A 12,230-nucleotide genomic window follows, 5' to 3' on the forward strand; every position below is an offset into this window, starting at 1 on the left:
TCCCTATCGGTCGACCTATCTTCGATTGTGACTTTGACCGATGCTCTCTATACCAACCCTAATGAGTTGGGTCGACCGCAAAGGTACCCAGATCGACCGGGACTTAGGTTCTTTGAATTTTCTAAGTCTCTTATGTCCAGAACCTAACCAAGCCACGATTCTGAACAACCCTAGGTTATTTGAATTCCATCTAACCTCCTAAGGTCATTCAACTAGGTTTCTATGTCACTTACCGTTCCCAAACAAACGAGATCAATGTTTGATGATGACGATGTCTTCGTGTAACATATCTTCAATCTTCAACTCATCCGGCATGACACAACTCAACATGACTTAGAACTTAAACCTAAATGACTTGTGTTTTGTCTATGGAATATGCCAACATAACATATGGTCACATATGGACCTAACACTATCCTATTGTACTTTTATTTCCCTATGGAGCCTAGAAGATCGATTCGCCTTACCCGATTCCCAATTGCAAGGGAGAGATGGCCGGGGATCACACTATTGAATTCAAGGCATTGCTATTGAACAAGCAAGTGATTGTGCCTACCGATCGACCGATGCCAGCTCGACCAATTACGACAGTTGCAGTTGATACCGATACAATTTCCGACAGACTAAAGTCATATGGGAGATGATGAACTTCCTACCTCAACTTCAATCGGTAAACTAAGTACTTCAACTACTGAAATTAATGACTTCAACTTCAATGGATAAACCTACTTCTCATACTAAATTCACTTCTTTATGAATCACTTTATTTTACATTTCGAAAGTGGAATGCCAATCTCGATATCTCGAATAGGCTAAGCCCTTGAATGAGAGCTCGCTTTCACACTCTTAATGATTATTTATACAATATAGATCGATCGGGAAGAGATATATTTCATAAAAGTCGGGAACCATCTATTGAATAAGAAGAGCGGACAAATGACAGGGCAAGAAGAGATAGATCTATTTACAGAACTGTATTTGTGGACGGGAATTGGACTAATTGACTAGTTGACAGAGGACTAGAGTACGACATATGAAAGATAGAGTACAAGATCTTCTCGGGCAGGAGATTCTTTAAAGAAATGAATTCATGTGGACTCCTGGCACATAAAGCCCTTGCCACTCGCATCTGTCGATAGGGGAGAACAAATGAAGTGTATAAGACGCAAATACTCTTTAGTTATAGTATTCCCTTGTTAAGGAAAGCATTCGTTGTACTGGAAGAGCTAGGCTAGCACCTGACTTAATGCCATTATCCTAACGTATTTATTGGACTATTAAAGTACGCCCCAATACAGTAGAAAACTCATAGAAGAAGCATGGCAGCACCATCCCCAGCTACATTTCTTTTTTCTTTTATTTCCAAATCAACATTTGTTTTTTTGTTTTAAAACATTTTCAGTCTTTCAAAGACTTTGGCTTTTGGAAGAAAAATCCGGTTAAAGACACATCTATGTATTTTATAATAAATATTTCTTCCTGACTTGACTACTCGAGTTCTCTGGAGTCTGTGGCAGCTTGCCTTGGGTGAGGTCTGAGGTCAAGGTACTACCTAGTTGGTGTACTAGGGTGAGGCGAATCCCAACCCCTTCGTTAGCTAGTTTAGCTTTCCCTCTTTTCAATCTATATCAAATCACCATAATTTTTAACTACCAATGCCTTTTAGCTTTCCTTTAGCTGCTACTTTTTCCCAGTCCACACCCAATCAGAGTAGTCAGTGTGCCTGCTCCATCCTTCTTTAGCGAAATGGATGCTTTAGGGGAAGGAGGGACTTCACTAAAGATGGTCTGTCTGTGCATGAGGAAGGTCTTAGTCCTTTCTCCTTCCATTGCTTGGCTAGTTTCGCTTTGCAAGGAAGGGAAGGCATCCATGTAGGTAGTTCAAGGCTAAGGTCAAGCTATGGGCACAAGGAGGTAAGGTATAGTAAGTTCCTTCTTCATCTTTTGCTTGTCATTGGATTGGAAGCCACAGGCGATGCCTTCTTGCTTTTGTAGTTGGCCTTGCTTGCTTAGTGCGGAAGTGCGTAAAGTAGGCTTAGCTTCTCTGGTTTATAAAGATCTTATAGTAGTCGAAGGTGTGAAACTACTTGACCATATGGAAAGGAATTATTATCGCTTAGCGCTTGTGCTAAGGAAGTCTGCCTTTTAGATTGAATTGAATCTTATATAACCTAGGGTAGCTTAAGAGACTTTCTCAATAGTATAAGTGGACCTCTCAAAGGTATAAGTAGACATTAGTCTTACTGGTTCGGTCTTTTTCTTTTATTGTTTATATGCCCATATTTCATACTTATAAATTCCAGTTCATGGCTTCGTATGTACTGAGTGACTATAGGTCCATTCAAATGCTTCTCCAAGAGAGCTTTATTCGGCCTTTGTATGACTGTCTTCCTCTTCCCTTCTGTCTATCTCCTTTGGTCGGGTAGTTCTGCTTCTGGTGCCAGAGGAAGGATAGAAGGGTAGTTTCAGAGTTCGAGATGTCTGAGCTTGGAGGTTTCGCTTCTCTAATGTTATAATGAAGCTGCCCAGACCTTGCGCCTTCCTTTGCTGGCTAGATGCGTAAGTGAAGGTTCACGCTTGGGCCCTTGATGAGTACTTTTTTTAGTTAGACCATAGGTGTAAAGAGCGGTGAGCCATGAAAGTTCTTGCTAAAAGGCGATATCCGCCATTCTTTTGGGCTAAAGCAAGAGAAGTTTAGGTAGGAGTGCGTCGCTTCTTTATTTTTCATATCAGCTGTCCCAACAAATGTAGGTATTGAAAATAGCTTGACCATAGGGAGAGGAAGAAAATCCATAATGCGCTAGCGCTCCCTTCCATTTTTCAGTTGAGTTCCGCTATAAACTAATTATAGTCGCATAACAAGTGATGTAATAAATCACTAAGATCTTTTTCATTTTAAGTAAATCATAGATAAAGCATTATGGAGGAGCGCTTTAGCACACTACTTCGGTTAGTGTGTTGCAGTAATGAAGAAAAGAATGAGATTGGTTCGGTCTTAAAAGTCTTTGGCTGAATTAATTTAGGTATAGAAGTTTTAGTTATTGCCATCCCTTGCTTGATAGCAGTGGGCTTGGTAGTGTCATAGGTGGGCCCTTGGGTAGTTTTTTTAGGGCATAGGGATCACTATCTCACTATGCGCCCACATTGAATAGTTTTAAAGCGCTCTTTAGTGACTTTCATGTCTGCTACTTTAGGAAGATTCAGACAGTCTTTTATGCCCTCTTTTAGGCGTCTAGATGCCTTACCCCAATTATAAGATGCATAGTAGCTCTAATAAGTCCGTAGCTAGATCTAGATCAGGATGCCGAGTTTGAGCTACAGGGTAAGGGAGAGATGGCTATGTCTATCCCATCCCTTCTTTGGTTTAGTCTTTGGTAGTAGGTGCGATATTGAAGGAATTCATGGCTAAGGGCTGGAGCTTTATTCCCACTCCCAGTAGTCTATAAAATGGTGAGATTATTAGATCATTAGTGAAAGAAGGACCATCACACATAACGCTCTCCCCAACCACTTACACTTATAAGAAACATAGGGGGGGCATTTTGGGTATGATTCGGAAAGATTGATGGCTTTACCGCCATGACCATCCCTTTATGCCAACCTCGCTAGCCCTTTTGTGGGAGAAGGAGATCGTGTCCCTACTACTTGAGGTGATGTGGTGGGTGGATTTGCCGTAAAGGCGATTGAAAGAGATATTGAACCTTTATCTATCTGACCGATGCCTCTCCTTGGCCTAACAGCAGCAGATAATATATCGCCTTAACAGTCGAGAGCAGCTAGCCCTAGCTGTCTATTTTCCTAATGATACAAAAAGCAAGTCTGAATCATCCCATTAGATGGATTGCTTTCCCTCCGTAGATCTGGCCAATTGCGCTCCACCTGCCTTTGAAGGATCGAGTATACCCACCTCTATTTTCACCTATGTTAGAAGATCTGGTGGGTCCGATCCTTCCTTGAAAACTAATAGAAGAAATTCTGTAGGGGAAGAAAAGTGTTCCATCACCGTTCTCGCCTATTACATAACCTGATCGTACTATCGATCGAGTGTGAATCCCTCTTGGTTCAGGAACTCCTCCCCCCTATGGACTCTAAAGCCCTACCCTGTTCTCAAAGGGATGAGGAAGCATTCGTTATACTCCCATCTCACCCCCTATTCTTCATTATTACCTTTCAAACAAGCAAGTGGAGCTCAGTCAAATTAGTGAAGGTTTGGTACCCTCGACTGATAAGGAGAGTAGATGAAATACACTCGACTAAGAAGGAGAGGTTTGGTACCCTTGACTTGCTTTAGTCATTAGGGTGAGTGGATTCCAAGACGTGACGCGTCAGGTTGCGAAGCCGGAGTGCGCTAGCGCGCCCTGTAGTTTGATTTGCTTCATTTGCTCCAAGGTAGAGCGACTGCCCTAAAAAAATAGAAACAATGATTAGGGTTTGATTTTTTCTTTCGTTGAGGTTTCTTAATTTCATTGATTATGGTTTTTGGTTTCTTAGTAAAGTGGATTTCTCCCTTAACTCTATCTATTTTTTAAGTATAGAATCCTCTCCCAGAGCTGCGGAGCTCATGACTCTTTTAAAAACAAAAATGACAAACTTTTACACGAATTTTCAAGTGGATGAGATCGGTCAAGTGGTCTTAGTTGGAGATGGGATTGCACGTGTTTATGGATTGAACGAGATTCAAGCTGGGGAAATGGTGGAATTTGCCAGCGGTGTGAAAGGAATAGCATTGAATCTTAAGAATGAGAATGTAGGGATTGTTGTCTTTGGTAGTGATACCGCCATTATGGAGATCTTATCAAGTGCACTGGATCTATTGTGGATGTTCCTGTGGGAAAGGCCATGTTAGGTCGTGTGGTCGATGCGTTGGGAGTACCTATTGATGGAAGAGGGGCTTTAAGCGATCACGAATGAAGACGTGTTAAAGTGAAAGCCCCAAGGATTATTGAACATAAATCTGTGCACGAACCTATGCAAACAGGGTTAAAAGCAGTGGATAGCCTGGTTCCTATAGGCCGTTGTCAACAGAACTTATAATCAGGGACCGACAAACTGGAAAAACAGCTATTGCTATTGATACCATATTGAACCAAAAGCAAATGAACTCAAGGGGCACCTCTGAGAGTGAGAAATTGTATTTTGTCTATGTAGTGATTGGACAGAAACACTCGACTATGGCACAATTAGTTCAAATTCTTCTAGAAGTGAATGCTTTGGAATATTCCATTATTGTAGCAACCACTGCTTCGGATCCTGCTTCTCTGCAATTTCTGGCCCCATATTCTGGGTGTGCCATGGGGGAATATTTCTACGATAATGGAATGTGCGCATTAACAATCTATGATGATCTTAGTAAACAGGCGGTGGCATATCGACAAATGTCATTATTGTTACGCCAACCACTAGGCCGTGAGGCTTTCCTAGGGGATGTTTTCTATTTACATTCCTGTCTCTTAGAAAGAGCCGCTAAACAATCAGACCAAAAGAAGTGCAGGTAGCTCGACCGCGTTACCCATCATTGAAACACAAGCTGGAGACGTATCAGCTATATGCCCACCAATGTGATCCCCATTACAGATGGACAAATTTTTTCAGAAACAGAGCTCTTTTAACGGGGAATTAGACCTGCTATTAACTTCGGCTCATCTGTCAGTCGCGTCGGGTCTGCCGCTTATTTGAGAGCTATGAAACAAGTTCGTGACAGTTCAAAACTGGAATTGGCACAATATAGTGAAGTGGCTGCCCTTGCTCAATTTGGGTCAGACCTTGATGCTGTGACTTAAGCATTACCAAATAGTGGTGCAAGGCTTACAGAAGTGCCCAAACAACCATAATATGAACCACTTCCAATTGGAAAACAAATTCTAGTGATTTATGCAGCTGTCAAGGGATTCTATGATTAAATGCCATTAGACAGAATTTCTCAATATGAGAGAGCCATTCCAAGTAGTATAGATCCCAAATTGCTACAATCCCTTTTAGAAAAAGGTGGGTTAACTAATGAAAGAATGGTGGAACTAGATGCTTCTTTAAAAGAAAGCACTTTGCAGTACACATGATTATGATGCACAGAATGACCTTATTGATGATGCTGCAACCTGAAAGAGAGACATTGCATCACATTAAGAATATAAAGTGCTTCCTCATTCTTCTTTTGATTTTCGTATAATTAATAATAAAAGTTTACTTTTTATGGTTTTGATTTCAAAAAATGTTGGCGGGAGGTTTTTAAAGTTATTATGGCAGTTATATTGGTTTATCGAGTCCGTGGAGTTCAAAAGCCATATGGACCAGCTGGGGCTTGGCGGCGATGCCCCATAGGCTCCAACTCCAAGACAAGCCCTTCATGCCTTTCTTGACCCTGATGACGATCGGGAAAAAGAAAGACTCAGAAAACCCATTTTAGGGTGCTTCGTCAGACTTCTGAGAAGATATTGCGTCGAATTTTGTGGTGGTCACGGAAAGTGTGGGTGGTCTTGCTCTGCCTACAACCCAAACCTAGAGGAAGCAGCCCATGAACTCGCAAGAGATGAATTCTTTTACGATTCGCCTGAGGCGAATGTCCCAGTCCTGAAAGACTTTCTAAATTTCCTCCATGACCAAAATCGTACTAAGTCATGGGAAGGCCTCGAGCACATGTGTGAGCACTTTTTATATGATGACGTACGATTTTCTAATAATAATAATCAAGACTAATTTGGTTGTGTTGTGTTGACTCGATTTAATTTCTATTACATAGAATTTCATCCATTTTTTTATATAAAGAATGATGACTTCTGCTTTTGTGGTACGACATGTCGTTCCGTCAGAATTCTTTATAAAATGAAAAAACGGCTTGTTCACCGACACAAAAGATGAGGAAGAACTTAAACATACCCTCCGTCTTCACATCCTGTCTTTTCACCAAAATCCATATCAATCTCATATCTTCTTCTTACTGATTTCTGTTTTCTTTCTCAACAAAGTGGATGAGACCGTCATCATCTACAGATACAATGCCATTGAGATCAGGAATGAAAATAGGAGAACCCCCTGGAACTACATAAATCTGCTTTGCCGAGAGGCTTAGCTCTCCTAAGATATCCTCGATGAGTTCTGCAGGAACAACATTTGCCTTTGTTGGAATAGCTAGAAATGCTTTATTTAAAAACCTAACGTAGCTGTACGGAAAACGATGAACAATAGCTCGATCAAAGTCATCCAGATAAAAATGGAAAAGCACAAATGTAAGAAGGCCCACAGGTGGTATACCTGAATCCGTTGACCAATCTCTTTGGTCTTCATCCAAAATGGAAAGACTCAAAAAAGAAAGAATCAAATTATAAATAAAAGGATTTGGCAACCAAGGTCGTAATTTCGCAATAAGACGGGTACGACTTATAGTTTGTAAACTCGGAATCAAATTAACATATAACAACATTTTGACAGAACCCATATTTCGGATTTCTTGGAAGAAAGATGGTTTTCCTTTGTCTTTGCGAAAAGCAAAACTATTGTCCAAAAAGAGAGAGGAAGAGTCAAAAGTCATACTGAGAACACGAGAGAGAGCAATGAAAATCAGATCATCCTTAGAAGAAGGAATGCAAACAAAAGCAAGCGTGGGAATCTCGGGAATAACAAAGACCTGTAAGAACTTCTCATTGGCAGTTTCTTTAGGAAGTGCCACGAGTCTCAAGGGCGACAATACATAAGAGCCAGATCGCACTACCCTTGTTCTTTGATTGACTTCTGCATTCGACAAATTCTTATATTTAACTCGGAAAGCCTTAAATATAGTATCTATCTCTAAAACAAGGCGCTCTAAAGAACAAAGGGATGAAAAAGAATGATGACGAGAAAAGTAAAAAAGGATATTGCATTTCTAAATGTTATCTTTATATTTTAGCAACTGAATGAGAAGTTGTTTAGGACAGGATTAGATGCGCTTGCCCAGCAAGAAAGAAAGGCCCTAAGAAAGAAAGAAGAGGAAGAAGACTTCGTATTTGGTCACTATCAAGGGCACACCACTTCCCACAACTTAAATAAACCTTGATCCTGAGAACCGCCAATTAGATGGGCAGGCCTACTAGTGGCAGCCGGAACATAGCCCATTCATTGGAGAGCCGATTGCCCCTTTACCAAGCAAGCTATTAAGCTAATTAACAACGCTGCACCATAACACCTCCCATATTTAGTCATTCCTGAACTGCTTCTTCTATATTGGGGATCGTCGTTGGAGTTAATGTGTTCTCCACTCCCACATCATCTAATATGCGTGACCATAGGTGCGTGAGGTTCAACATCGAGTAGCCTCTTGGTTACCTCTCTTCTTGGCCTCTCTTTACGCTTTCTCACCACTTTGTGGTTTGGTTATGCACAAAGAAAGTATATCCTGGCATAGACGTTTATGAACTATTGCAAAGGACAAATCGAAACTATAAGCTTACGTATCTTTTTGAGTTGTGCAAGTGGCGTTATCTGATTATATGTACCAACATTCTTTATGGTACGTAGAATAGACATTAACCAATCATGTACGAGTCGAAGCAACGCTTGTTTAAGAGCACCGGGGATTGCAAAGACGTGGACTTTTCCTACGCCCTCTTCTTTAAATGCAAACCTTCTCGGGGCAAACATCACCAGTAAATCCTCTCCATTGTCTATCCTAGCTCTCGACGCAACTCACTGCAATACTCAAGTGAGAAGGATAACAACCGTTGAGAGATAGGATACTTATTTCACAAACTTTGAATTAAGATCCCAGACAAATGAGTCCATGGACATAGAGAAGTTTATGTCATCAGGGTCATCCCTTCCTCTCTGAGGGAGGACCACCCGTGGAGGGGTGAAATACTGGAACAAAGGGTCGATGTAACCATCTTCCCACATCAGATTCTCAAGCTGAAAAGCTAGAGGAACCTACGCGTTCTCGGTGATTTATCCTTTACTGGAATTAGGACTAGCTACTTCCAAAGTCTGACTAAGAAAATCTCCCAAATCAAATAATGAAAGGGTGTCAACTCTCGAGCTTTGGCGATGAGCCTTTCTCGAAAGCTGAAACTGAGGACGCTGACCGCTAAGGGAGAAGCCTTAGGACACATTCCACAGGAGTGCGAAAGCACCATGGAATGTACCTAACAATGAGAGAGATGACACTCTCACCAAATGAGACACAAATCTCATTTAGAGGAGTTGAAGGACCGCTGACAATACTCTCAAAATAAAAATGAGTCTTCTTTCCTATGAGAACTCATTTTGAGATTGAGAAGAATGACAGATAAAACTATGAAGACTTTCTGATTATGCGGGACAGATCCACTAACATGGAGGACCACATTAGAAAGTCTCTAAATGATCATGGAAACCTGGAGGAATATGACATTGAGGATTTAGATGAAAAATCTCTATTGTTGGATTGGATAGCCTGTCAACTAGCCTTTCAGAGGCCCATAAAACCAAAGCAACTTTCTTGTTGGATTGGATAGCTTGTCAACTAGCCTTTCAGAGGCCCATAAAAACGAAGCAACTTCCTTTTTACGGCAAAAAACTCTGGTTTTAAAATTTTTGGCAAAAGTACTAAGAGTCTACTTCACGAGCTCGCGGAGAAATGACTTTACAGGGGTGCATGATCACTATGATCTTTGGGTCTTTGATGAATTTCATGAGCCCCATACGGAGAGTGGAGCGGTTGCAGCAACAGAGGAAGGAACAGCTTTTGCGAACACCGTACTCAAAATACTTGATGGACAAGAGTGTAGACTTGATTCAAAGTATGTAAGGGTTTTAACAAAAAAAATAAATGTACCTATCATAATGATCGCAAATAAAATACCGGGATGCATTCTCAAGAAGGGACCCTTTAAAGAGCGCTTTATGATATTGAGACTCTTTTCAAATAAAGCAAACTTAAAGTAAGAGAGTATTATTGCTACTTTGTGGGGATGCATCAAAAGGAGAATGAAATAAAGTGAGTATCGCAGACAAAAAAGAAGAACTCACAAGTGAATATCAACTACAACTCAGCAAATTGTGTGTTAATACCTGATCTTCTATAACTAACAAAACAACTGATTCTCCGAAACCCCACTAGTACAATGTAAAATTTAAAGATTATGGATCTGTGTCCCTTGAAGGGAATGGGGATGCCCAGGTGCCCATTCTTTGAGAAGGCAAAAGCAGATTTCTTTCAATAGGTTTTTTTTTTTACGATGGGATAGATTTCCAAATAAATTTAAGTCAGCTACCGAGTAAAGCGGAGAGCACTAGAGTACCACAACCACAGATAGAGGAAACCCAAAGACTACTAATGCACTTTGATCCTCTACACATTTATAATCAGACTACGAGGGAGACGAATTCAAGTTCCAGGGTTATTTAGTCCAATAATATAAAAGGTAGGATTACGCATTCCAATGCTATGCCAGCTGCAATCATGCTGGCAAGACAATACTAGCCTTTCAGTTAATGGAAAAATCCACAGGATAATACAGATTTCCAGCTAAAAATTCTCTGAACCTCATCAAAAGCACAACATAATTGGAAAGAAACAAGAACAGAAAAAGAAAAGAAAAGGAACAAAACCAGCCCAAAAATGCTTGCAAAAAGAAGTTGGGATTGCCCTGATTCTTTGATTCCTTTTGTTCCTTTTCTTCTCCACCACCATCTAACAAAAAGTGGGAATGTGTGATAGAACTTCTTTCCAATGATGAGTTGGATATCTAGACCATGTTCAATATCTTTGAAAGCTTGCATGAGCAAAGGGAGAAAAACCCATATTTCAAGCAAGCTCTGCACTGGATGCAGGAAAGAATTTTTTCTAGGGTGAAGGAAATGAGGGAAGATAGAATGATCAGATTCTCTATATTGATTGTCTTCTGTGTTATGCAGTGCTGATCTCATCCATTTTCCAGCCAAAATCAAAAGATATTAGTCTTGCGTTGCCTTACATTGCCTAACTTTTATGCCTTTATAAAGTCAGTTAAGGCCATGTAAGGGACTTAAGGCGAGGCCCTGTTTCAGCAATGGAACTGGGGGAAGAGAGAGGGCGGTGTGGTGGGCTCTTCCAACATAAACCGCCTTTTCCTAAGACGAAGTTTTGTTGTTCTTAATCTTTTTTACTATGTTAGAAAAGTATAGTTTTTCGATCGTTGGATGTATGGGAAGGTTCTTCTTTCTTCATCGGGAACAAGCTGAACCCATAGTCCTTCATGCCTAAAGAGAAAGAACTTGGATTGGACGCTCCCCTAGCTTACTTGGTACTAAGCCCTTCGCCGTCCCATAGTCCTTTGATTAGACGCTCTGTTCCCTGACAAAATGCCTAACCTTTCCTTTCAGTGACTCAGCGATAGCGCCAGGGGCCCACCCGGGCTTATTATATCGGAATCATATGACCAAAAAGCTCACTTTAGCAAGAAGTCAGTCGCTGCTCTTTGCTATCAAGGCCTAATCTCTCGATCCATGTCTTTCTCTTTCCAATTGTTATCAAATCCACTTTGACGTGAATGTACGCCCTTACTCTCTCTCTCTCTCTTTATAAAAGTGGCCCCTTTCCCCTTTCTCTAATAATAAGGTAAGCTTGTTGGGGAAGGAGAAGGGCTCAAAAAGGGATGAAGGGCTTGTGGAACAGGAGAAGGGCTGAGGCCAAGGTCGTGCTTTACAATATCTCAACAGGCATGAAAGAAGTGCCACTCAAGCCCTTCTTTGAAAGTCAGCCTTTATGAAAATGAATGAAAGAAGCCTAAAAGCAAATTAGCTTTCCCCTCACACTTTTCCAATATGGTCTGGAGTTTTGGTACCACATTTTTGGTACCTCACTCCACTATTAGGGCTAGTTGGCTCTCTTCATGGTTTACCTTGACAGTTCCCTCTCAAATTTGCCGTCATCTATATATCATTCGTATAGGAGCCCTATGGGTGCCCCGTTCAGGTGCCACCAGGATGGATGCCCCAGGCCCTCATCTGTATGTACCCCATAATGCACCCTTCCTGGTATGGTCATAAAAAGGGTTCCAAACCTAGGTGCACCTTGACCAAATCAAAATGATATGAAGAAGACAATCTTTCAGGTCACAGCTTACTACTAATGAAAGTGTGCGCCTTAAGCCTGAATACTAAGGGCAAGTTCAGCCTTGACTTGCTAGTGTGGCAGATTCATTTTTTCAGTACAAATTCTTACGCTAGGATTTCTCCAACTATAAAGGTTACCCAGATCTAGTAGCCCCTATCTTATGGTGACTATTGTGAGTCCAAATTAAT

General features: G+C 41.0%; 1 pseudogene; it reads left to right on the top strand.

The window, feature by feature from the left end:
- Positions 1-4,466: 4,466 nt before the first annotated feature.
- On the top strand, positions 4,467-6,710 carry LOC131219079 (ATP synthase subunit alpha, mitochondrial-like; annotated as a pseudogene).
- The last annotated feature ends 5,520 nt before the right edge of the window (positions 6,711-12,230 follow it).

This window comes from Magnolia sinica, chromosome 11 (genome assembly GCF_029962835.1).
Source record: "Magnolia sinica isolate HGM2019 chromosome 11, MsV1, whole genome shotgun sequence".
In the NCBI taxonomy this organism is placed as follows: domain Eukaryota; kingdom Viridiplantae; phylum Streptophyta; class Magnoliopsida; order Magnoliales; family Magnoliaceae; genus Magnolia; species Magnolia sinica.